The following is a 27749-nucleotide window of genomic DNA, read 5'->3' as shown; positions in this document are numbered from 1 at the left end:
CAGCTGGCCTCCTTAATTTGTTCCTGAGTTTGAAGGAAATGCTGTTTCTTTTCTTTCTTTGTTTCTTTGCTTCTTTCTTTCTTTCTTTCTTTCTTTCTTTCTTTCTTTCTTTCTTTCTTTCTTTCTTCCTTTTTCTTTCTTTTAGATTATTTATGTATTTATTTTAGTAATCTCTAAGCCCATGTGGGCGTCAAACTCAGGACCCCGAGTTCAAGACTCGCATGCTCTTCCGACTGAGACAGCCGGTCACTCCCTATTTTTTTTCGTTGAAGTATGCTTGGCACACAAAGTCACATTAATTTCAGGTGTACAACATAGTGATTTAATGGGTTTATAGGTTATGTTATGCTCACCACAGGTGTGACTACCATCTGACGCCATACATCACTCTTACAATATCATTGACTATATTCTCTACGCTGTATCTTTTACTCCCATGGCTTGTTCATTCCATAACTGGAAGCCTGTATCTCCCACACCATGTCACCCACTTTGCCCATCCCTCTGCCCACCCCCGTCCCCTCAGAAGGAAGTGCTTCTCAGGGTTTACTACTACTGCCAATGATTGCTATAGGTTTCTGGTAAATACTTTTTAAGAGGTGTTGAATTTTATCAAATGCTTTCTCGACATCTATTGAGATGATTCATGGGTTTTCTTTTTTTCAGTGTAAATGCTATAAATTATTTTTACTTTTTTCATTTTTATTAGAAAAATTTTTTTCATTTTATTTATTTTAGGAAAAGAGAGAGAGCAAGAGCATGAATGGGGGAGGGGCACAGGAAGAGAGAGGAAGAATCCCAAGCAGGCTCCACACTCAGTGCAGTGCCCGATTTGGGGTTCGATCCCATGACCCTGGAATCATGACCTGAGCCAAAATCAAGATTGGACGCTCAACCAACTGAGCCACCCAGGCACCCCTACAGGAACATTTTTATGTTAAACTTTCTTTGCCTTTCTGAAACAGATTGAATTGGGACATGATATATTATCTTCTTAATATACTGCTGGATTTGATTTGGTTTGGTTGTATTTTGAACCAGCTTGATCAGCATCTATGCTCCTAAGTGATATTAACCTGTAAATTTTTTTTCTCATACTATATTTGTCCATTTTAGAATTAAGATTTTATTAACTTCATTGAATAAGTTGAGAGTGTTTCTCTTTTGTAACCTCTAAGAAAAATGGCATAAAATTGGAATTGATGCTTTTGTGAAGGTTTAGCTGAGCATTCCTAGGAAACCTTTTAGACCTGGTATCGTCTTTGTTAGAAGATTTTACATTTTGCTTATGGCTATAAGTAAAGTGACCATACATCCTGGTTTCCCTGGGCTGATGCCAGGTTTTGCCAATTCCCTGGCACGTCTATTAATAATAGACACTTTTAAAGATGTCTTGGTTCATTGGGGCACCTGTGTGGTTCAGTAGGTAAAGGGTCCAACTCTTGACTTAGGCTCAGGTCATGATCTCACAATCATGAGATTGAGCCCTGCATCCAGCTCCGTGTGAGTCGTGGAGCCTGCTTGAGATTCTCTCTCCTTCTGCCCCTTCCCCACTTTCATGTGCTCTCTCTCTAAGAGAGAAAGAAAGAGAGAGAGAGAGAGAGAGAGAGAGAGAGAGAAAGAAAGAAAGGAAGAAAGGAAGAAAGGAAGAAAGGAAGGAAGAAAGAAAGAAAGAAAGAAAGAAAGAAAGAAAGAAAGAAAGAAAGAAAGGAAGAAAGAAAGAAAAAAAGTAATCCTGGTTTGGATAATAAAATATGTGGTTATTCTGCATACAGAACTATATGGGCTTTTCTCCTTTCTTCTTGGGTTCTGATAAGTTATATTCTTTTGTAATATTGTCTAGCTTGCTTCAAATTTATTGGCATAAAGTTCATATTTTTCTCATTTTTAAAAATCAGCTGTAGCCTTAAATATATCACTTTTTAAATCTCCATCATTGTTTATTTGTATCTTTTTTCTTTTTCTTTTTAAAATTTATTTATTTCTATTTGGGGGGGAGGGGCAGAAAGAATCTTGCCGCACAGAGCCAGATGCGGGGCTTGATCCCACAACCCTGGGATCATGACCTGAGCCGAAATCAAGAGTCAGTCGCTCAACCAACTGAGCCACCTAGACGCCCCTGTGTCTTTTTTCTTGGTCAATATTACCTAAGTTTTGTCTATTTTATTTTGAACATACAAAACACAACTTTGAACATACAACTTTTTCACTACTATTTATTTTCCATTTCATTAATTTTTACTCTTATTGCTTTCTCCTTTCTTAGGATTTATTCTGCTGCTCTTTTTTTAACTTCCTAAGTTCTGAGCATGGTTGACCAATTTGGAATCTTTTTCCTTTCTAATATGTATGCTTAAGGCTGTATGTTTCCCTATGTTTATGTTGCAACCTGTATGTTTTTTTCCTTCCTGACAATACATATCATAAAATGCACAGATCTTAACATCTTCAGTTTTTTGAGTTTTAGCAAATGTAAATACCCATGTTACTGTCATCCAAAGATGCAGGACATTTCCATCATCCTAGAAAGTTCCATGGGGCTCATTATGGATTGTCTGCCCTTCACCCCTGGAGTTAATCTGTTTAGAACTGTACTTGGCTAGAAGTTCATCTAAATGGAATCGTACAGTATATTCTCTTTTGTGTCCAGCTTTTGTCACTCAGCACATGTTGTGTGTATTAGTTAATTTGTTCCTTTTTATTACCCACTTTATTCCAATATATGGATGGATATACACTGTTTATTCATTCTCTCTTGAGGCACATTTGGGTTATTTCCAGTTTGGGGCTATTATGAATGTAGCAACTGTGCACATCCTTGTACAAATCTTTTGTGGACATGAACTTTTATTTCTCTTGGGTGGGTAGGTACCTGGAAGTAGAAGAGCTGGGTCCGATTGTAGGCATCCCATAATTTTACAATCTAGTATTTTCATTTAGTTCTAGTTGTTAAAAATTTTCCATTAAGGGGCGGCTGCATGGCTCAGTCAGTTAAGTGTCAGACTTTGGCTCAGGTCATGATCTCACGGCTCGTGAGTTCGAGCCCCATGTCGAGCTCTGTGCTGACAGCTCAGATCCTGGAGCCTGCTTTGGATTCTGTGTCTCCCACACACTCTCTGCCCCTCCCCTGCTTGTGCTGTCTCTCTCTCAAACACAAATAAATATACTTTTTTTTTTGAAGTAATAACTTAATTTTTAAAATGAACATAGTATCAGAATAGATATTTCTCCAATGAAGACATACAAATCACCAGTAAGCGCATGAAAAGGTGTTTGACATCACTAGTTATCAGAAAAATACGTATCAAATCCACGAGATACTAGTTCACACCGTTAGGATGGCTAGAATCTAACAACCTGTGTCTTTGGGTTGAATTACCATTTTTTTTATTAACTTGTTTTATTTTGTTTTTTTTTTTTTTAATTTACATCCAAATTAGTTAGCATATAGTGCAACAATGATTTCAGGAGTAGATTCCTTAGTGCCCCTTACCCATTTAGCCCATCCCCACCTCCCACAACCCCTCCCATAACCCTCAGTTTGTTCTCCATATTTGTGAGTCTCTTCTGTTTTGTCCCCCTCCATTTTTATATTCTTTTTGTTTCCCTTCCCTTATGTTCATCTGTTTTGTCTCTTAAAGTCCTCATATGGTGAAGTCATACGTTTTTTGTCTTTCTCTGACTGACTAATTTCACTTAGCATCATACCCTCCAGTTCCATCCACGTAGTTGCAAATGGCAAGATTTCATTCTTTTTGATTGCCAAGTAATACTCCATGGTGTATATATACCACATCTTCTTTATCCATTCACCCATCAGTGGACATTTGAGCTCTTTCCATACTTTGGCTATTGTCAGTAGTGCTGCTATAAACATTGGGGTGCATGTGTCCCTTCGAAACAGCACACCTGTATCCTGTGGATAAATGCCTAGTAGTGCACTTGCTGGGTCATAGGGTAGTTCTATTTTTAGTTTTTTGAGGAATCTCCATACTGTTTTCCAGAGTGGCTGCACCAGCTTGCATTCCCAACAAATAAATATACTTTTAAACCATGTACTCTTACCCTGATGTGGATTTATCAGTTTCTCCTTACAGTTTTGTCAAGTTTAGCTTTATATATTTTAAAGTTTTTTAGTGTGGGATATATAGATTTAGAATATTGTATTCTAGGAAACAAATTATTATAGCACTTTTTAAAATGTTTTTTTAATGTTTATTCATTTTTGAGAGAGAGAGACAGAAACAGAGCATGAGTTGGGGAGGGACAGAGAGAGAGGGCAACACAGAATCTGAAGCAGGCTCCAGGCCCTGAGCTGTCAGCACAGAGCCCAATGTGGGGCTTGAACTCACAAACCTCGAGATCATGACCTGAACCGAAGTTGAATGCTTAACGGACTGAACCACTCAGGTGCCCCCATGGCACGTTTTCAAATCACATGGTGCCTATCTTTTATAATACTTTTTGTTTTAGTGTTTTTTTTATCCCATGTTTTTGTTTTGTTTTTGTTTTTAAGTAGGCTCCATGCCCAATGTGGGGCTTGAACTCATGACCCTGAGATCAAGAGTCAGATGCTCTACCGACTGAACCAGCCAGGTGCCCCTCTTTTATCCCATGTTAATATTTGGCATAAACTTCTTTTCATTTAGTATTTATTTAGCATATTATTTCCATCATTTAACTTTCAGCCTGTCTATGTATAATTTCTTTTCTATTTATACTTTAAAAAAGGTGTTTTTTTTTTTTAATGTTTATTTTTGAGAGAGAGAGCATGCAGGCACAATGGGGGAGGGACAGAGAAAGGGACAGAATCTGAAGCAGGCACCAGGCTCTGGGCTGTCGGCACAGAGCCCAATAAGGGGCTCAAACCCGTGAACCATGAGATCATGACCTGAGCTGAAGTTGGATGCTCAACCGACTGAGCCACCCAGGAGCCCCCCTCTACTTATGCTTTTAATGATGCCTGGATTAGAAGTCATAAGACCCCCGTTCTAATCTTGATTGTATCCTGGAGTCTTAGGTTCCTCATCTTTCAATTGGGTATCAAAACACTTGCCTTCCCCATCCCCCTTCATCGTGTTGTGAGAATCAAATGACGTAAGATATGTGAAATCACTTTGCAAACTGTGAAGTGTTCTGCAAATTATTATCTTTGTAGCCTTTAATAGTGAGTGTCCCCAAACGCTTACTTAAAGCTGTAGTGGTTAAGAGCTTAGTTGGTTAGTAGAACTATATACTTTTGCATTTGTAGATACTATTTATAGGATGGTTGCAAGATATAAATGTATTAAAAGTACTAAATTAGGGGCACCTGGCTGGCTCAGTTGGTAGAGCACATCACTCTTGATCTCAGAGTTAGGAGTTCAAGCCCTATGTTGGGCGTAGAGTTTACTTAAAAAAGGTACTAAATTATTTGGGGCATCCTAGGTATTCACTAATACTAACCTGAGAGTCACCTGAGGTGGCCCAGTCAGTTAAAGATCTGACTCTTAATCTCAGCTCAGTCTTGATCTCACAGTCATGAGTTCAAGCCCCACATTGGGCTCATACTGGGCATGAAGCCTACTAAAAAAAGGTTTTTTTTTAATTTTTTTAAAATTAAAAAAAAAGTAAATCAATGTCTTTATGATTATGATTATGCTTATTGTGTTGCCCTTGCTTGTATCTGAATTCTAGCTTTTCAACTTACCAGTATGTGACCATTATAACCTAAGTCTCGGCTTCCTCGTCTTTGAAGTTGCAATTATAGTAACTACTTCCTGGAGTTGCTCTGAGAATGGAGTAAAATAACGATGAAAAGAGCTCGGCACAGTGCCTGGCTACCATGATCTTGAGCTCCAGGATCTCTTCTGCTATTAGAATTCTCAATGTTGACACTTTTTGACATTCCAAAGTACCTCTAACCTCTTACCTGAGCCTGAAGCCCTGATTTAAAATGCTAGCGGAGGGGTGCCTGGGTGGCTCAGTTGGTTACGTGTCCAACTCTTGAATTTGGCTCAGGTCATGATCTCATGGTTCGCGAGATCAAGCCCCTGCATTGATCTCTATTAGCACAGAGCCTGCTTGTGATTCTCTCTCTCCCTCTCCGCCACTCGCATGCACATGCACTCTCTCTCTCTCAAACAAATAAACATTAAAAAAATAAAATGCTAGCAGAGTAGGACCACTTGGGTATCTTATCATCAGTTTAGATGTTATGTCCAAAGCTACATTGTTCTTCCTTTCTCCCCACCGAATCATCTGTTTCTTGAGCACCTGAGTGATGGGCTTAACTTAAGCCCCACCCTTAAGGAGCTAACTGTCCAATAGAAGGCTGACCCTAAAACATCCACTAGAAGTGCCATTGTAGAAATTCAAACAAGGTGCTACAGAAGAGATGAGCCCTGTGGGGAAGAGGGTGACCAAGGTGGGCTTCCCAGACCGCGGGAAGCCCATTTCCACAGTTCCACCGAACATACCAGAACTGTTGTCTGTCATTCTCCCAACACGACAGACTTTACTGTAACAGGTTACATAACATCGGACAGCTGTTTTCACCTCAGAACCTCCAAGGAGTGGCTCAGGGATCCAGGCCCCTTCCATCTTGTGGTGTCAGTGTGTCTGAAAGCCCTCTATTAAGCATCTCCTGTCTCAGAGACATTTTTACATCAGCCACTCCTGACCTGTTCCTAGCTTGGAAAGGCCTGGGCCATGGAGCAAAGGGGAGTCCACCTCAGTCGTCCCATGTGTTTCATCCCTGCTTGAGGAGACCCTCAAATTTTTCTGCCATCTTGTTTACTGTAATAATCCTTTCAGCCCCAAAATTATTTTGGCACCTAGACCAGTGCTTGGCACATAGTAAGTATACAATAAGTATCTTTTTTTATTATTTTTTAAAATATTTATTTATTTTTGAGAGACAGAGAGAGACAGAGCAGGAACAGGGGAGGGGCAGAGAGAGGGAGACACAGAATCCGAAACAGGCTCCAGGCTCTGAGCTGTCAGCCCAGAGCCTGATGTGGGGCTTGAACTCATGAAGCATGAGATCATGATCTGAGCTGAAGTCAGATGCTTAACCGACTGAGCCATCCAGGCGCCCCTGTATTTTTTTTTTTAAGTAGGCTCTACACCCAATGTGGGGCTCGAACCCATGACCCTGATACCGAGAATCTCATGCCCTACTGACCGAGCCAACCAGGCTCCCCTACAATAAGTATTTTTTAAATGCCTGAACTTCCCTGGGCTCCAGGAGTTGCTTAGAGGTTATTTGCAAGGCTAAACTAAACTCAATGGCTGGGTAGGCTGATACAAGGGGAGCTTTTGAATAGGACACAGTTAGGGGTGGGAGGATCTCATTTTCTTTCTTTCTTTCTTTCTTTCTTTCTTTCTTTCTTTCTTTCTAAGAGCTTGTTCATGGGTCACCTTTAAACGGTCCTGAAGGCAAGGAAAAATCACCTCAGTGCTCCAGGCTTTCCAGCCCTTTTGCTTCCTCCTGGAGAACCAGAAAGGAAAAGCGAAAGGGCTGAGCAGAGGCCCCAGGGGCCTCATCTTGGAAGGGAAGATCTCCTTGTGCCCTTTTAGCACTTGGGGAGCAGTCGGCGTGGCTGGGCACAGGTTCTGATAGGTTCACACTTTAGGTTGTCCACGTCTGGGTGCGGGAACTTGGACAAGTTACTTAATCTTTTTGTGCCGGTTTCCTCCTCTGTAACATAAAGATAGTGATACCAATCTCTTCTGGTTTTTTAGGTTGATCAAGTTAATACAATGAAAAGCATAGACCAGTGGCACTATATAATTGTGGATATCGTCATCATTAAGGACAGAAAAGAAACGATCACCTGAAATCCTAAAATGACAGATTGAGACTGTTCTTGGTGTCCTGCTTGGTTCTCCTACTGCCCCTGGGTTTTGTCTCACACTGCGGCTCTGAGCTCTTTGGTAAAGCAGGTGAAATTTATTTTATTGGTCTCCCGAGTTTGGGCTGCCCCAACCCAGTCCCTGCCCTCCTGCCTGTCTTGCCCCCAGTCTGCCTCGTCTACCCCAGAACACTCACACTGTTTGTTCCCCACCAGCCAGATCTTTGCTCTGCCCCCACCCCCACCCCCACTCCTGCTCGCCACCCCACCTCAGTTTTCCTATATCTCTGTCCCAGGGTCAGATTCTGCATGTTAGTGCCAACTATTTAATCTGATAAACGGATTTCTCTGAAAATACTAATTGGAGCCAGTGCAAAGGTTGCTTCTTCTTACAAAGGTGCATTATGACTGGGGCCCTTCTGGAAAAAAATGCCCTGCCCTTTGTGTCCCGGTCTGTGGGAAGGAGACATGGATCAACAGTCCAGCTAGGAAGTTGGGAGAGATTTAGGCCATTAAACTCCCCTAAAAGAAGGTGGATCCTCTTTGAGCATTCACTGTGTTGGCTGGGGGGAGGGCACACGAAGACACTGGCCAGCGACATTTAATAAGTAAATTTCTTTCTTTCCTTCTTCCTTCCTTCCTTCCTTCCTTCCTTCCTTCCTTCCTTCCTTCCTTCCTTTCAGTTTACTTATTTATTTTGAGAGAGAGAGAGAGAGCGAGCAAGAGAGGGGCAGAGAGAGAGGGAAGATCCCAAGCAGGCTCTGCACTGTCAACACAGAGCTGAGGGGGGCTCAAGCTCAGATCATTAACTGAGCCAAAGCCAAAAGGCAGATGTTTAACCGACTGAGCCACCCGGGGGCCCTGGTAAATTTCTTGATACAGAGCTAGAATATAAAAAAGGGTAAGACTCATCTCTGCTTGCAATAAGTGAGGGAAATGCAAGCACACTGTTAGTAAGCATGGAGGAAACTATGTCCCATGCTAAAACAGACACAAACAAGAGCACAGGCAGAGATGAGAGACCCACTGAAACTGGAAGATTCTGCGGAGAGTCTGTTGGTGGCCTTAGAACGGATGCCTGAAAAGGATGATTTTGTTTTATTACTAGTTTTTAGTTTTTTTAATTTTGAGTAAACTCTATGCCACACATGGGACTCGAACTCACGACCCCGAGACCAAGAGTCTCGTGCTCTACCGACTGAGCCAGCCAGGCTCCCCTAAGAGGATTATTTTAAAGGACATTAAATTTCCTACTCCTGGTAGAAAATCTACAAATAATAGAACAGAAAGAAAAGAAAATCACCCACTGTCTCACAACTGAAGGTGATCTCTCTTACCTCCAGGTAATGGGGTTCTGGGTGATTTCTGTTTGCTATCGATTTCTGTGTTTTTAAGTTTTCTCTCCCGAGTTTTACAATAAAAAGAATACACATTTGGGGCGCCTGAGTGGCTCAGTCAGTTGAGCATCTGACTTCGGCTCAGGTCATGATCTCACAGTTCATGGGTTCAAGCCCTGCATCAAGCTCTGTGCTGACAGCTCAGAGCCTGGAGCCTGCTTTGGATTCTGTGTCTCCCTCTCTCTCTCTCCATTCCTTCCCCACTCATGCTCTGTCCGTCTCGGTCTCTCAAAAATAAGTAAATGTTTAAAAAAATAAAAATAAAAAGAATACACACTAATAAAAGCAAAATTTGAAACCCAAAGACAACTCGCTGCTAACATTGCAGCAGGTTACTCCTGGACTTTTTGCAATGCATGATTTTATCATTCCATTCATACAATTATATATACCCGCTTTTTTTTTCTTTAAATTTCTCGGCGTTTGCCGTGCTCATTATAAATACTTCACAGCTAGAACTGAGTGGTCGTGGGATGTAATTCCTATAACCGTTTCTCTGCCTTCAGGCTGTAAGATTGCTTACACGTTTTTGCAATCAAATAATCAAAGGGTTATATTCCTATGCATAAGTAATTGTTTAAATTAATAAACTTGTTTTTTAGGTTCACAGAAACACTGAGCGAAAAGTAGAGAGAGTTCCTATATGTTCCCTGTCCCCACCCATATACAACCTCTCCCACTATTAACATCCTGCACCAAAGGGGCACATCTGTTCTAATCACTGTCCCATTATTATCATTATCATCCAAAGTCCATGGTTTTCATTAGGGTTTACCATTGGTGTTGTACCTTCTATGGGTTTTGACAAAAGGTATAATGACACGTATCCACTGTTGTGGTATCACACAGAGTAGTTTCACTGCCCTGAAAATCCTCTGTGCTCCATCTATTCAACTATCCTTCCCCACTAGCTCCTGGCAACCACTGATCTTTTCACTCTCTCCATAGTTTTGCATTTTCCAGAATGTCATGTGGTTCAAGTCATACAATATGTAGTCTTTTCAGATTGGCTTCTTTCATTTAGTAATCTGTATTTAAGTTTCCTCCATGTCTTCTCATGGCTTGAAAGCTCCTTTTTTCCCCCTTAAAAAAATCTTTTATTAATGTTTATTTATTCTTGAGAGAGAGAGAGACAGAGAGACAGAATGCAAATGGGGAGAGGCAGAGAGAGAGGGAGACACAGAATCTGAAGCAGGCTCCAGGCTCTGAGCTGTCAGCACAGAGCCCGACACGGGGCTCGAACTCACGAACTGAGATCATGACCTGAGCTGAAGCTGGCAGCTTAACCAACTGAGCCACCCAGGCGCCCCTCCCCCACCACTTTTTAAACCACTGGATGTTATTCCACTGTCTGGATGAACCATAGTTTGTTTATCCATTCACCAACTGGAGGACATCTTAATTTCTTCCAAGTTTTTTGCAGTTATGAATAAAGCTGCTGTAAACACCAACAGGAAGGTTTTTGTGTGGACGTGTTTTCAGTTCATTTGGGTAAATGCCAAGGAGCACAATTGCTGGAATTATGGCAAGAATGTATTTAGTTTTGTAAGGAACTGCCAAACTGTCATCAAAGTGTCTCCACCATTTTGCATTCCCACCAACAATGAGTGGGAGTTCCTGTGGCTCTGCACCATCAGCATTTGGTGTTGTCAGTGCTCTGGCTTTTGGCCATTCTAATAGGTGTGCGGTGGTGTGAAATAACAGAAAAAATACATATTGGTCTCTGTCCCTGGTTCCTGGCACAGAGCTCCTAAACCCCTTGTAATTTCCTGACATAAGAGTGCTAGGAGCATCTTTTGTTCTGATATTTGATTTTTGACCCAGGTTCCTGACATAGGGATCTTACATCCCCCTTCGAATTTCCTGAGTGATGCGAATGCCTTTTGCTCTAATGAGGTGACTCTGGGTGGGCTCATAGATGGCTTCTGGGTGGGAACTGGTCACTATAAAGACCATGGTTAAAAGCTTAGCATTTTCAGCCCCATCCCCCCATTCTGTAGAGAAGGGAGAGGGGATAGAAATGGACTTAATGATTAGTGCCTCCATGAGGAAGCCTCCACAAAAATCCCAATAGTATGAGGTTTGGGAAACTTCCAGGTGGGTAAACACATCCACATGCCAGGAGGGTGATGCACCCCAACTCCACAGGGATAGAAGCTTGGGACTCTCCCAGACCTCACCTTATGTATCTCTTCACCTGGCTGGTCGTCTGTATCCTTTATCATATCCTTTAATAAACTGGTAAATGTTGGTAAATATATTCCTGAGTTCTGTGAACTGTTCTAGCAAATTAATCAAACCCAAGGAGGAGGAGATCATGGGAACTTCGATCTGTAGACAGTTGGATAAAGTTGTGGGTAACCTGGGTACCTACGACTTGTGATTGGCATCTGAAGTGGAGGAAGTCTTGTGGGAGTGAGCCCTTCACCTGTGGGATCTGACCGTATCTCTGACTGGATAGTGTCAGAATTGAGGTAAATTACAGGACACCCAGTCGGTGTTGCAGAATTGCCTGGTGTAGGGAAAAAAACCCCACACATCTGGTGTCAGAAGCATTGTGAGTGTGGTAGTCATGTGAGAGTAAAGGATAAATATATAGGAGGACTGTGAGGTTTTTCCTATACAGGTGGTATCTCATCTTTGTTTTAGTTTTAATTCCCCTGCTGACATACGATGTTGAGCATCTTTTCGTATACTTATGTGCAATCTGTATATCTTCTTTGGTGATGTATCTGTTCAGGACTTTTGCCCATTTTCAATTCAGATTATTAATTTTCATATTGTAGAGATTTAAGAATTTATATATGTTGGACAACAGTCCTTTATCAGATGTATCTTTTGCAAATATTTTATCCCAATCTGTAGCCCATCTCCTCATTCTCTTGACATTGTCATTTGCGGAGCAGAAGTTTTTAAATTTTTTAAAGTTTATTTAAGCAAACATTTTGAGAGAGAAAGAGTGTGTGCACACAGGCATGAGAGAGAAAGACAGAGAGAGAGAGAGAAAGAGAGCAGGGGAGGGGCAGAGAGAGAGAGGAGACAGAATCCCAAGCAGGCTCTGAGCCCTCAACATAGACCCTGAGGTGAGGCTCAAACTCTTGAACCGTGAGATCATGACCTGAGCTGAAACCAAGAGTCAGATGCTCAACTGACTGAGCCACCCAGGGGCCCCCAGAAGTTTTTAACTTTAATGAAGCCCAGCTTAGTAATTATTTCTTTCATGGATCATTCCTTTGGTGTTCTATCCACAAAATCATGACCTTATCCAAGGTCATTTAAGGTTTCTCCTATGTTATCTCCTAGGAGTTTTATAATTTTGAATTTTATGTTTAGGTCTATGATCCATTTTGAGTTAGTTTTTGTGAATAATGTAGGTCTATATCTAAATTCATTTTTTTGTATGTAGATGTCCAATTGTTCCAGCACCATGTATTGAAAAGAATTTTTTTGCTTCATTGTATTACCTTTGCTCCTTTGTCAAAAATCTGTTGGATGTGTGTGTGTGTGTATGTGTGTATGTGTGTGTGTGTGTGTGTATATATATATATATATATATGTATATATGAATATACATACATATACATATATATGTATATGTATGTATGTATGTATATATATATATATATATTTTTTTAAGTTTATTTTTGAGAGAGAGTGCAAGCAGGGGAGGGGCAGAGGGAGAGGGAGACAGAATCCCAAGCAGGCTCTGCACTATCCGTGGGGAGCCCAACGTGGGGTTCGAACTCACGAACTGTAAGTTCATGACCTGAGCCGAAATCAAGAGTTGGACTCAACTGAATGAGCCACCCAGGTGCCCCCGACATCAGTTGGTTATATTTATGGGTCTATTTCTGGGTTCTCTGTTCTGTTTCATTGACCTTTTTGTCAATTCCTTCACCAGTACCACACTGTCTTGAAGTTGGGTATTGTCAGTCTTTTGACTTTGTTCTCCTCCTTCAATACTGAGTTGACTATTCTGGGTCTTTTGTCTCTTCATATAAACTTTAGAATCAGTTTGTTGATATCCATAAAATAAGTTGCTGGAATTTTTATTCGGATTGTGTTGAATCTACAGATCAAGTTGGAAATAACTGGCATCTTGACAATAGTTAGTCTTCCTACCCGTGAACATGAAATAAATAGCTCTCTATTTAGTTCTTCTGTGATATCTTTCATCAGAGTTTTATAGTTTTTCTCATTGAGGTCTGTTCATATGATATTTCTTTTTTTATTAAAAAAATTTTTTTAATGTTTATTCATTTTTGAGAGACAGAGAGAACAGTGTGTGAGCAGGGGAGGGGCAGAGAGAGAGGGAGACAGAATCCAAAGCAGGCTCTAGGCTCTGAGCTATCAGCACAGAGCCCGACGTGACTCGAACTCACTGACTGCGAGATCATGACCTGAGCTGAAGTCGGACACTCAACTGACTGAGCCACCCAGGCACCCCTGTTCATATGATATTTTATATCAAGAATAAATAAATGTTTTATTTTGGAGCAGGTGGCTAATGTAAGTGGCAATTTCAAATTCCACTTGTTCCATTTGCTGGTATATAGGAAGATGATTTGCTTTGGAATATTAACCTTGTATCCTGCAACCTTTCTACAATTGCTTATTAATTCGAGGATTTTTGTTGCTGTTGATTCTTTTAGACTTTCCGTATAGGCAGTCATGTCATTTGTGAACAGATACAGTTTTGAATCTTCCTTCTTAATCTGTATCTCTTTTATTTCCTTTTCTTGTCTTATTGTATTAGCTAGGACTTCAGGTAAAATGTTGAAAACAGTGGTGAGAAGGGACATCTTTACCTTGTTCTTGATCTTAGTGGGAAAGCTGAGTTTCTCATCATTAAGTATGATATTAACTATAGGTTTTGGGTAGATGATATTTATCAAGTTGAAGAAGTACCCCTCTATCCCTAGTTGCTATGAGTTTTTATAATGAATGAGTGTTGGATTTTGGCAAATGCTTTTTCTGCATCTGTTGATATTATCATGTGATTTTTTTCTTCTTTAGCCTATTGATATGACATTTTATATTAATTGAGTTTTGAATGTTAAACCAGACTTGCATATCTGGGGTAAATCTCACCTAGTCATGGTGTATAATTTTTATACATTGTTGGATTCAATTTGTTAGTATTTTGTGGTGGAATTATGCATCTATATTCATGAGAGATTTGGTTTGTAGTTTTCTGATAATGTTTTTGTCTGGTGCTCGCTTCGGCAGCACATATATAATGTTTTTGTCTGGTTTTGGTATTAGGATAATGCTGGCCTCATAGAATAAATAGGGAAGTATTCCTTCTACTTCTATCTTCGGAAAGAGAACTGGTATAATTTCTTCCTTAAATGTTTGGTAGAATTTGCCAGTGAACCCATCTGGGCCTGGTACTTTCTATTTTGGAAACTTCTTACTTATTGAGTCACTTTTTTTAAAGTTGATTTATTTATTTTAAGAGAGAGAGAGAGAGAGAGAGAGAGAGGGAAGGAGAGAGAGAGAAAAAGAATGAGCGGGGGAGAGAGAAAGGAAGAGAAAGAGAATCCCAAGCAGGGCTCAAACTCATGAACCTTGAGATCATAACCTGAGCTGAAATCAAGAGTTGGACACTCAGCTGACTGAGCCACCCAGGTGCCCCTGATTCAATTTCTTTAATAGATATAGGCCTATTCAGATTATCTATTAGTAATATTTTTTAAGGATAGATTTCTAGGGGCGCCTGGGTGGTGGCTCAGTCGGCTGAGCATCCGACTTCGGCTCAGGTCATGATCTCATAGTTCGTGAGTTCGAGCCCCGCGTCAGGCTCTGTGCTGATAGCTTGGAGCCTGGAGCCTGTTTCAGATTCTGTGTCTCCCTCTCTCTCTGCTCCTCCCCCGCTCATGCTCTGTCTCTCTCTCTGTCAAAAATAAATAAAAAATTAAAAAAAAAAAGCAAAACACAAGGATAGATTTCTAGAGATAGGATTCCTGGTCTAGGAATCCTGGTCTAGTGTGTGTGTGTGTGTGTGTGTGTGTGTGTGTGTGTGTGTCTGCGTGTGATTCTGAAAGTAGCACATACTCTATGTTAAATAAATAAACTGTGAAGAAATATACCAATTAAAAAAGTAAAAGTTCCCTAACACCTCTTTCCTCAGACAGACTCCACAAAAGTGATCACTGTTAATGATTTCCTGTGGATTTTTCCCAAACATTTTCTATTCCTGGTTTGAATATTTAAGTTAAAATTTTTTTAATGCTTATTTATTTTTGAGAGACAGAGTATGAGTGGGGGAAGGGCAGGGAGAGAGGTAGACACAGAACTGAAGCAGGCTCCAGGCTCTGAGCTGTCAGCCCAGAGCCCCACGTGGGGCTCGAACCCACAAACCACGAGATCATGACCTAAGTCGAAGTCGGCGCTCAACCGACTAAGCCACCCAGGTGCCCCTGAATGTTTTTAAAGGCCTTGATACCTATTAATAAATTGCTTTGCAAAAAGCCTGTAATAAGGCATGCTCATTTCTATTAGGAGTGAGGTTTACAATTTTTTCACTTTTTTGTAAATATAGAAATATAGTGGGGTGCCTGGGTGGCTCTGTCGGTTAAGCTGCTGACTTTGGCTCAGGTCATGATCTCATGGCTCACGAGTTCGAGCCCCGTGTCGAGCTCTGTGCTGACAGCTCAGAGCCTGGCGCCTGCTTCGGATTCTGTGTCTCCCTCTCTCTCTGCCCCTCCTTGTTTGCACTCTGTCTGTCTGTCTCTCTCAAAAATAAAATAAAACGTTAAAAAAAAAAAAGAAATATAACACATTATTTTAGAAAATATAGAACATTTTTAGAAGAGCAAATTAAATCACCCATAATTCCACCATGTGGAGATGACCAATAGTAATGTTTTAGAAAATTTCTCTCTGGGCATAAAACAGGAACACAAATCACCGGTGTCCTGTGACACGCACAAAATGCCAGATCGAGAGACAGAACATGCCTCCACTCTTCCACTGCCCCGTCCCAACCGTGTAGTGGGAATTAATCTTCTCTAGCCAGGTTGGTTGGTTGGCTGGTTGGTTTTGGGTTTTTTTAACCATCTTAACCCTTTTTTTCTACTCAGATTTGTTTTTTTGTTTTTTTTCTTCTCTCTTCTGACTTAATATAGTGAGCATTCCTCCATATCTTTAACAGTTATGTATAATTCTGAGATGCTTATCCAAGTAAATGTAATTATTCTTCTCCTCTGGCTCCCTTAGACTAGATTCCTAGAAGAATATGAGGTTCTTTAAAAAATTAGTTAATTAAGTTTTTAATTTACATCCAAGTTAGTTAGCATATAGTGCAATAATGATTTCAGGAGTAGATTCCAGTGATTCATCCCCCATGTATAACACCCAATGTTCATCCCAACAAGTGTCTTCCCTAATGGCTCTTCCCCACTTAGCCCATCCCCCCACCCACAACCCCTCCAGCAACCCCCAGTCTATTCCCTGTATTTAAGAGTCTCTTATGTTTTGTCCCCCTCCTTGTTTTTATATTATTTTTGCTTCCCTTCCCTTATGTTCATCTGTTTTGTATCGTAAATTCCTCATATGAGTGAAGTCATATGACTTCACTGACTGGCTAATTTTGCTTAGCATCATACCCTCTAGTTCTGTCCACGTATTTGCAAATGGCAAGATTTCATTCTTTTTGATTGCCGAGTAATATTCCATCGTATATATATACCACATCTTCTTTATCTGTTCATCTGTCGATGGACATTTGGGCTCTTTCCATACTTTGGCTATTGTTGATAGTGCTGCTATAAACATTGGGGTGCATGTGCCCCTTCGAAACAGCACACCTGTATCCCTTGGATAAATACCTCGTAGTGCAATTGCTGGGTCATAGGGTAGTTCTATTTTTAATTTGTTGAGGACTCTCCATACTGGTTTCCAGAGTGGCTGTACCAGTTTGCATTCCCACCAGCAGTGCAAAAGAGATCCTCTTTCTCTGCATCCTTGCCAACATCTGTTGTTGCCTGAGTTGTTAATTTGAGCCATTCTGACTGGTGTGAGGTGGTATCTCATTGTGGTTTTGATTTGTATTTTTCTGATGATGAGTGATGTTGAGCATTTTTTATGCGTCTGTTAGCCACCTGGATGTCTTCTTTGGAGAAGTGTCTATTCATGGCTTTTGCCCATTTCTTCACTGGATTCTTTGTTTTTTGGGGTGTTGAGTTTGATAAGTTCTTTACAGATTTTGAATATTAACCCTTTATCTGATATGTCATTTGCAAATATCTTCTCCCATTCTGTCGGTTGCCTTTTAGTTTTGCTGATAATATGAGTTTTTTTTACATTTATTTACTTTGAGGGAGAGAGAGTGAGACAGAGCAAGTGTACTCGAGCAGGGGAGTGGCAGGGAGAGAGGGAGAGAGAGAATCCCAAGCAGGTTCCGTGCTATGAGCGCAGAGCCCGACGTGGGCTCCATCCCAGGAACCACAAGATCATGACCTGAGCCGAAATCAAGAGTCAGTCGCTCAATCGACTGAGCCACCCAGGCACCCCAAATATAAGTATTTTTTTAAACACTTTTTAAATGTTTATTTATTTTTGAGAGAGAGAGAGAGAGAGAGTGTGTGTGTGAATAGGGGAGGGGCAGAGAGAGAGGGAGAGAGAAAATCCCAATCAGGCTCCAGGCCATCAGCACAAAGCCTGACGCAGGGCTCAAACCCATGAACCATGAGATCATGACCTGAGTTAAAGTCAGACACTCAACCAACTGAGCCACACAAGTGCCCCTAAATGTTTGGTGCTTACAGTCCAACTATCTTCCAGAAACATATCAAATTTATACAGGGAGGGAGTTGGGGAGGATAAGAGAGAGGAATAAAGCTAGGTGATGCCCAGCATGTCACATGGCCATTGTTTATAGTGACTTGCTGAGATGTGGCCAGCTTGATGACTGGTGGCTACTACCAGCAGTCAGGGCCCTCAGCTTCGTGGGTCCATCCATGGCCTGAACATTATTTATTCTTTCAACAACTATTATTATTTAAAAAAAATTTTTTTTAACATTTTTATTTATTTTTGAGAGACAGAGACAGAGCACCAGCGGGGGAGGAACAGAGAGAGAGAGGGAGACACAGAATCCGAAGAAGGCTCCAGGCTCTGAGCTGTCATCACAGAGCCCGACCCAGGGCTCGAACCCACAAACCGTGAGATCGTGACCTGAGCCGAAGTCGGACGCTCAACCGACTGAGCCACCCAGGCACCCCTCTTGCAACAAATATTATTAAGCTTCTGCTCGCTGTGCATTGTTCTAGATACTGAAAACACTGCAGAGGTGAGGCACACTTTCTGCCCTTGGAGAGCTTACATTCTGATAAGGGGTCACACCCTAAGCATATGAACAAATGAGTACATAATGTCTGACCGTAGGAAAATTATGAAGAAAGAGAAAGCAGGACCTGGGCATAGAACGTGAACGCCTGGGCGTGATGGAGTCCTGTGAACGGGGCTGGTCAGGGAAGGCCTTTCTGAGGCGGTAACGTTCCAGCTGGGACCTGAGTGAGGATCCGTGAGAATATCTAGAGCTGTGGTGGTGCTCAGTCCTAGCTGGACATTAGAATCGTCTGAGGGAGCTTTTAAAAATCTCAGCGCCCAGGCAACACTCCACGCCAATCAAATCAGAATCTCTGGAGATGGAGCCCCGGCACCAGTATTTTGTAAGTTCTTCAGGTGTTTCCCTGGCTGGGTGGAGAACCAGTGTCCTGGGGCAGCTTTGCCAAATAGAAATGCAAGGCAAACCACATGTATAATTTTAAATATTCTTGTAGCCACATTTTAAAAAGTAGAAAGAACAGGGCGCCTGGGTGGCTCAGTCGGTTAAGCGTCCGACTTCGGCTCAGGTCATGATCTCACAGTCCCTGAGCTCAAGCCCTGCGTCGGACTCCCTGCTGTCGGCACAGAGTGTGCTTCGGATTCTGTGTCTCCCCCTGTCTCTACCCCTCCCCTGCTTGCTCTCTTTCTCTCTCTCTCTCAAATAAATAAACATTAAAAAAAAAAAAAAGAAACAAGTGACATTAATTTTAATAACATTTTATTTTTTTAAATATTTTTAAATGTTTATTTGCTTTTGAGAGAGAGACAGAGAGACAGAGAGATAGACAGAGCACGAGCTGGGGAGGAGCAGAGAGAGAGGGGGCCACAGGAATCCGAAGCAGGCTCCAGGCTCCATGCTGTCAGCACAGAGCCCTGACGCAGGGCTTGAACCCACAAACCGCGAGGTCATGACCGGAGCCAAAGTCAGATGCTCAACCAACCGAGCCACCCAGGCGCCCCTTAATAACATTTTATTTTACCTAATACATCTAAAATATTATTTCATCATGTAACCAATAGACAAATTATTAATGTGATATCTTGTATTGTTTTTACTAAGCCTTTGAGATCTGGTGCGTATTTTACACTCAGAAGCACATCTCAGTTGAGAGCAATCACGTTTCAAGTGTTCAGTGGATACATGTGGCCACCATTCTGGGCAGCACAGCTCTAGGGGAAGAGCTTTCCAAGCAAAGGAAGTAGCAGGTACAGAGCAGTTAAGACCTGAATGGGTTACTGAGTTTCCGGTACCGCTAGGAGGCAAATGTGGCTGGAGGGTAGTAAAGGAAAGTAGGAGTGGTAATAAATGAGGTCAAGGAGATGGGGTTCAGCCTTTTGGATTTTATTCTAAATATGATGGGAAGCCATTGGAGTCTTTTGAGAGAGGGAGAGAGAGAGAGAAAGAGAGAATATGAGTAGGGAAAGAGGGATCCCAAGCAGGCTCAGTGCAGAGAACTGTGAGATCATGGCCTGAGCTGAGATCAAGAGTTGGCCACATAACTGACTGAGCTACCCAAGCACCCCTAATTCACTTTTCTAAAGAACCCTTTGACTCCTGCCTCGGAAGCAGCGTGCATGGAGGCCAGAGTGAAAAGCAGGGAGGTTCTAGATATAGGCTATTACATTCGCCTGGGTGACAAATACGGGCAGTTTGAATTTAGGTCAGGGGGCAGGTGCTGCAAAGGGAGGTATTCCAAGGCAAAGCCTATTGAAGTTGCTAATGGATTGGAATTGGGAACCGTGAGAAAAAAAGGAGTCACGGATAACTCCAAGGTATTTGCCCTGAGCCAATGATGGTGGAGGTTGGGGTAGGGAAAGGGTGAAATAGGGGTTCGTTTTCAGCATAGAACGATCAAAGTGGATGTGTCCTTTAAAATCTGGAACTTGTATCAGCAAAGGCCCAGCGGGTGGGTGTAGGGAGAGTTCAAGCAGTGGAGATCCCATATGCTAAGAATGTGTGTTGGAGGGGGCCAGGGTATGGGAAAATGGGAGGTAAAACACACTGCAGTAGGGGCTCCTGGCTGGCTCAGTCTATGGAGCGTGCAACTCTTGATCTCAAGGTTGCGAGTTCAAGTTCCACGTTGGGTGTAGAGATTACTTTAAAATCTTTAAAAACAACAAAAACACTGCAATAGGTTATAGAGGGCCTTGAATGCCAAGCTAAGGAATTTGAAATCTACTTGATAGGAATGGGAGGAGCTTTGGAAAGGCCTTGAATGCCAAACTAAGGAATCTGAAATTTCTTTGATAGGTATGGGAGGAGCTGTGGAAATTTTCGAGCAACAATTAAAATGACCGGAGCTTAACCTTACATTAACGGCTTTCTGTTTAATAATGTGAAAAATGCCCACAAGTTTCACTAAAATTATAGATTTAGTGTGGTGATAGCCAAGTTTTTGAAAAAAAAAAAAAAATCTCACGTATGGATAAAAAGGCTTCATGTATTACAAAAGAGAGACTGGAAGGAATATTATCAAAATGTTCACAGAGGGGTTTTGGTGGTTGGTAAGGCTATGAATAACATTGGATTCTTTTTGTTTTTCTTTCTGCTTGTCCGTATTTCCCAACTTTTCTTTAATCGCGCGTAACTACCTTTATGTGGAGAATAAGTTTAAACCAGCGACTTAAAGGTGTGCGAGATTGGAGGGAGTACATTCGATGCAGAGAGTGGAGGCTGGGATACGGGTTGGGTTTACTGTGGCCATCCAGGGGAAATGGAAGGAGAAGTTGAACTGGGGCAGCGGCCACGGGAGGAGGAGGGATGTGAAGAATGTATTTCTTGCCTTCAAATCGGATTTGTCAGGAAGCCTTCCTACAAGTGCCATAGTTAAGAAGGATGGGCTCTGGGGGCACCTGGGTGGCTCGGTCAGTTGGGCATCCAACTGCGGCTCAGGTTACAGTCTCACGGTTTGTGGGTTCGAGCCCCACGTCGGGCTCTGTGCTGACAGCTCAGAGCCTGGAGCCTGTTTCGGATTCTGTGTCTCCGTCTCTCTCTGCCCTCCCCCATCGCACCCTGTCTCTCTCTCTCTCTCAAAAATAAATAAACATTAAAAAAAAAAAAAAAAAGAAAGAAAGAAGGATGGGCTCTGGAACCTGGCTGCTGGAGCTGCAGTGTGAACTTGGCCATTACTTGGGCAAATTATTCTTTGTGCTTCCTAAAACTCCGCAAGGAGGAATAATACTTATACCTACCCCATGAGGTTGGTCTAGGAAGTAATTGAATGAATACATATTAACCCCATAGCAGTGTTTGGCTCATAGTGGGCACTCGGGGTTTTAGCTATTATTCTTACTACTCACCTGGCCTCAGTGGAATTGGTGCTGCAGGTGGTTGCAGAGTATGGAGTGGAGTGTAGGGACCAAAGTTACTGAAACATTACCCCTAACAGATTAATTTTTTATAAGAGTGTATCTTGGGGCACCTGGGTGGCTCAGTCAGTTAAGTGTCTGACTCTTGATTTTGGCTCAGGTCATGATCTCATGGTTCGTGGGATGGAGCCCTGTGTCGGGCTTTGTGCTGACAGCGCGGAGCCTGCTTGGAATTCTCTCTCTCTCTCTCTCTCTCTCTCTCTCTCTCTCTTTCTCTCTTTCTCAAAATAAATAAACATTTAAAACAAAGAATATATCTATATATATGTATATATTTTTAACGTTTATTTTTGAGAGAAAGAGAGAGACAGAGCACAAGCAGGGGAGGGACAGAGAGAGAGGGAGACACAGAATCTGAAGTGGGCTCCAGGCTCTGAGCTGTCGGCACAGAGCCAGACGTGGGGCTTGAGCTCATGAACCGAGAGATCATGACCTGAGCCGGAGTTGGATGCTTAACCAGCTGAGCCACCGGGGTGGCCCTATTTGTATATTTTTAAAAATCTTAGTAGTGAGAGTTTTTGGAAAATAAGTTGGGCCATCTCAGAAATAGTGAGCTCCCACCACTAAAGAAATTTTAACAAGTGCTGCACGGATCATTGAGGGGCTGGTACAGGGCTGTGATTCCAAACTAGTTTTCATCAGAGGATGTACTGGGTTTTTTTTTGTGTGTGTAACTAAATGCATTCCATTGAAAGTACTATCCTTTAGGGGCACCTGGCTGGCTCAGTTGAAAGAGCATGCGACTCTTGATCTCAGGGTTCAAGCCCCATGTTGGGTGTAGACTTTATTATTATTTATTATTATTATTATTATTAAAGATTAGGTTAAAAAGAAAGCATTATCCTTTAATCTGAGTCCTCTCAAAGGGTTTGGTATTCAGGCAGTCTTTGTTTTATGAAATATGGTATATATAGATTATAGGTTTTTTCCCTAATAACCTTACTTGGCAATAGTCTTACTTTTTGGTCTCCAAAATTTTGGGGGAAATTTTATTGGTCTTTGAAATGTAAATTTCTGGGAACTAGGGTTGTGGGGAAAGTGAATAATTTGGGTAGGCAAGTAGGTGCCTTCGAATCCCCTTTTGACCCTGAGATTCTCTTACTTCAGGGCCACAGTTTGGACCCCCTCATCCCAGTGAGTCATTCTGCAAATGTGAGCTTTTAGGTGGGGGACTGGGTAAAGATGTGAGCGGTTCCACTCAGCTCTGCCACCTACAACTGTCATACAGTTCTTCCAATATCCCCTCTTGGCAGGCAGACCCTGCAAGGAACCGCTGCCCCGTGTCCCCAGCTTCACCCATCCTTGGATTCCCACATGCAGGCATGTGCGGAAGGCTCCTGATGGGGAGGCTCTGTGCTCCGTGCCACAGGGCCAGGGGGTGTTACTGACGTCAGCCCCCCCCCCAGGGTGTCTACCCCAGGGAGCGTATGGCGTGACACCCTTCATCTACAAAGCACGGTTTTGTTATCACAGCTTCCTCATACATAAAGTGAGGGTCATAATTCCATCCAGCAGCCACGGAGATGCATCTGTCCCCGCTCCCCTCACCTGCACCCAGAGCTGGAAAGAAAAGTCAGACTCTGAGAAGCTCACCATGAGATCAAAGCAGAATGGGTACAGCAGGGGTGTGCACAGCTTACCTTAAAGACAATGGCGTCCAAACCAAGAGACCTGATTGTCCCTGGACCAAAAACTAACACATCTACAAAGAAAGGCCCATGAGCTGTGGGTACTTAAAAAAAAAAAAAAAAAAGCAAGAGGCGACTGAGTAGAGAGGGGGCCTGACCTGGCCTGGTGACTTTCCCTTTGGTGGAAAAAGTCACCTCTCCCAGCCCTTGCCCCCGACATAGGAACCTTTTTTGGCCCCCTCCCTTAAGTTTTGCTCCCTTACCCACCACACCGCCTCTGCTGTGCCTCTGATTGCCCTCGGGGAAGGGCCTGCAAGGACAGACCACGCTGGCCAGAGGCCCCGGGTGCCTCTGTCCTGTCCACTGTGTCCACTGTGTCTCCCAGGTGGGTTTAGACTCGGCTGTGTGGCATGTGTCCCTGTGTCAGGGCACTGTCTACCTTGAGTTTCCCCCCAGAAGCGGAGGCCCCTGCAGACGTGCTGGCAGGTCCTAGTTTGGAGCCTCAGACGCTGAGGAGGTAGGCCCAGCTCTCGCCGAGGTCAGGCCACCCTTGTATTGCCAGGCAACATGCTGTACCTCCATTGGCCCTACCTTCTTCCCCAATCTTGGAGCTCCCCCAGTTCGGCTCCCAGTGTTCTTGTGAAGATGAGGTCAGTTAGTGGAGGGGAAAGGGCATCCTAACCTGTCCAAGCATTATTCATATTAGATGATGACCATCACCTTCTAACGGGATCATGTGTATATTAACCCTTTGCAAAGTGGAACGGGACATGTGAACTATCCTAGTTCTGTTGGGAGTCAAGAACCGTGGGAAATTGACAGTTAGGCTCAAGAGAAATGGCAGATTGGCCACCCACCCACCCCCCTTTTGAGGGTTAAATTGATAATAGTGCCAGGGTTTACCCAGAGGAAGAACTAAGATGGGAAATGAACTGTGCTGTGGTTCAACAGGTGGCTGCCTCTCTGTGACCCCCCGGCTAAGTCGGGCTGTTGTGGAGCGGTAACCGGGGCACTTGGGACCCTCCATCAGAAGCCCTCTGCAGACAGCCGGTGGGTTTCCAGTAAAGCTCAAGGGCAGCGCGCACCATCACGTGGCTCACCATGCCCTGAGCTCAGGCTGTTGTTTTTCCACCGGACTAAAGCGAGCCCCAGCACCCTCCAGCTGCTCCTGTGAGAGGGAAGAGGGCCAGTGCCTACTTAACCCGTTCTTACCTCTGACAGACACCCCTGCCAAGGGGCCCACGTGGGCTGGATACAGGTTGATGTGGCACATCTGGAGGAGCTCAGGTGTTCTTTTTCAGGGTGGTATGTTCTAGGCAGTTTGGATGTGCGTTTATATTTAGGAATCACTTGGCGGGCGAGAGAGGTGGCGTGGCAGCAGGGGGATGATAAACATCATACCCGCCGTGCGGAGTACTCTTCTAAGGATTTCACCTGCTATCTCACTTAATCCTCACCCCCCAAAATCCCTGGGTGGTAGACCCTATTTACAGATGAGGAAACTGAGGAACAGAGGGCTTCATTAACCTGTCCAAGACTGCACAGCAATTAGGAAGTGACAGAGCCAGAAGTTAAACCAGGCAGGAAGTGTGACAGCGGGGTCAGAACTCTGTTTATTATTCTTGTCATTTTTCTGTTGCACACCTAAGGCAGAGAAAGACTTGTCAAGGCCACACAGCTGGTGTGTGACGGACCTGGTGGTCAGACCCAGGTCGGTCCACCTCCGGGGCTCACACTGGTAACCACCACTCCATTCTACAGCTGTGGTCGCCCTTGGTATTCAGTGGTAATGTGTAATATGGTATTATATATCATGTAGTATGATATTCTATCATAGTACCTTACCGTATTAGAGTATAACCTATTACAAGGTTACAGTTTATTTGATGAGTTCTCTATTGTTGGACAGTTAGATTGTTTCCATTTTTTCAATATTAGAAATAAATGCCAAGTTTTGTTTTTTAAGAGAGAAATGGTAGGAATGTTGTTTGGTTTATCAGTTTATTTGTTTCTTTTCAAGGATTTAGAGCAGATGGGCTGAGCTCTCAGATGCTGGAAGAATTGGAGGCTTTGAGTTGACTGCTTGAATGGAGAATGAAATTCTGATTAGGAATGGTGCCAGGTGGAGAGAAGGAAAGAACAGACTCTGTGCTGTAGCCCAGGGATTTGGCATTGCCCACTGAGATAGAAAATTGGGGATGCATTGCAGAAATATCTGTAATTCCCACTTTGGATATTTTAGCATTCTCTAGCGTTTTCCAGCCCAGTGTCTCATTGACATTGCCCAGATACACACGGGTGGGGCTGGGCAGAGGCTGAGCCATTTTCTTTCCCAGATCAGCCATGTGCAGCCATCTGGAGTTACACCATCTGTCCATCCCGTGTCCCTTGCTCCTTTGGCCCTTCCATCTCAGTGTGTCTTTGAGGTTCCCCCTTCAGTTCTTATGTCCCCGGTCGAAAGCAGAAGAGGAGGCCTGAGCACATCGTACACAATGATGACCATAATGGCCTCCATATGCTGAGTCCCCAGCACGGTAGTGAGCCCTTTCCAGGCCTCCTCTTTTGTATCTTCACAGCTTTTGGGAAGGGGACCGTTATGGAACTACCATCTTATGGAGAAGGAAAAGGAAACTTCAGGAAGTTAAGGGCTTGCCCAAGGCCATATAGCCAGGGACTGGTGGAGCTGGGATTCAGAGCCAGGGCTATCTAAACTCTGTGGCCACATCTCCTTTGCAGCCTTCGTGATGCACTATAAAAAGAAGACCCTCTAGTTCTCGGTGGGGAATCTTCAGAAAATCAGCAGGAACATGTTCATTACCTGCATGTGTGTTTACCGGATGGACTCACTTAGAGGATGTTGGGATAGTAAAGGATCCTGGAAGTATCTCTTTCCTACCATATTTTTAAAGTGCGTCAGATGAGGTCCAGAGAGATCAGCAGACTTGCCGAAGGGCAAGATGGTGGACCAACCAGATTAGAACTGAGGTCTTATGACGTCCACCCTGTGGTTCTTTGAGAGGCAAACAGCTCTTTGTTCTACTCTGTTGGGAGCATTGGGATCAAAAGCATGTGCCAGTAGGACAGATATAGAGAAATAGGAGTAGTTTGGTGGGGCTGGGCAATGCTAAGGTCCATGGAGACAGGGAGTCACAAGAATCCTCTGATTGTCCGTGCCTATTCCAGAATACACCCAAATCCTAATCCCACCGTATAGAAAAATACAAGTGGGGGCAAGTGGCAGGAAGGCAGTGTGGCCCAATGATTAAAGGTCTGGGCTCTGGCATGAGACAGACCAGGAGTCACATCCGGGCAGGGTGCTGTATCTCCCGGAGCCTCAGTTTCTTCATCCACAAAATGGGAGTCACAACTGCTTGTTACGTGGGACCACTGCAAACATGAAATGAGACAAGGCTTGTGAGTAAACTGGCACACGTTTGTGGAAAAAAAGAGAAGAATCTTGGGATTGTTTGAGTTGGTAGCAAAAGGAGAACACAAAACTGGTAACCAAATATGTGATTTCAACAAAAGGCCAAGTATTTCTTAATTTCATCTGATTCATTATTTCCCACAGGCTCTGTCAGAGGGGTGCTCATCGCACATTTCTACATGGTGGCGAAAAGCTCTGTGACCTCCCTTTGGTGAAGAACGCGGGTGAGCTCAGTGATAATACAGGATGCGTTTTACTTCCTGTCTTGAAAGGGGTGGGAGATAAGAGAAAGGAAGATTGTTAATATAAACTTGAAATCCAGATTCTTTCTAAAGTACGTCTCCTCAGCTGGGTGACCTCAAATGAACCTCTCACTGTCTCTATTGTCTCTTTACCACAAGGTCATTGTGATGGCCACATAATAGCCACTTTACATGCAGTATCTTATGTAACCCTCAGAGAAGCCTACAAGACAGATATTACCATTCCATTTCTAGATAAACGAGAAGAAGACAGTTCCGGGAAGTTAAGTAACTTGTCAAAGGCCACACAGCAACTGGCAGAGCTGTGATTTTTTTTTTTTTTTTAGGTTTATTTATATTTGTTTTGAGAGGGGGGTGGGTGGGGGAGGGGCAGAGACAGTCGGAGAGAGAGAGAATCCCAAGCAGGTGCTGCACTGTCAGCACGGAGCCTGACACGGGGCTTGATCCCATGAACTGTGAGATCGTGACCTGAGCTGAAATCGAGAGTCGGGCACTTA

At 43.1% G+C, this 27749-nt stretch overlaps 1 protein-coding gene across 3 annotated transcripts in view; it reads left to right on the top strand.

The window, feature by feature from the left end:
- CCND3 (cyclin D3) overlaps window positions 1–27749 on the top strand; it is a 96509-nt gene that overhangs the window by 36198 nt on the left and 32562 nt on the right. For 2 of the 3 annotated variants that reach the window (XM_086706845.1, XM_025926148.2), the window contains exon 2: window positions 27134–27213. The exons of the other annotated variant lie outside the window; for it this stretch is intronic. The gene's annotated coding sequence lies outside the window, so the exon portion shown is untranslated. The remainder of the gene's footprint in view (window positions 1–27133; window positions 27214–27749) is intronic. 3 annotated transcript variants of the gene reach the window in all.

Source organism: Puma concolor, chromosome B2 (assembly GCF_028749965.1).
Source record: "Puma concolor isolate L17-30 chromosome B2, mPumCon1.1.hap2, whole genome shotgun sequence".
NCBI classification, from domain to species: Eukaryota; Metazoa; Chordata; class Mammalia; order Carnivora; family Felidae; genus Puma; species Puma concolor.
The sequence above is the reverse complement of the archived record's forward strand: the minus strand, read 5'-3'. Positions and strand labels throughout refer to the sequence as shown.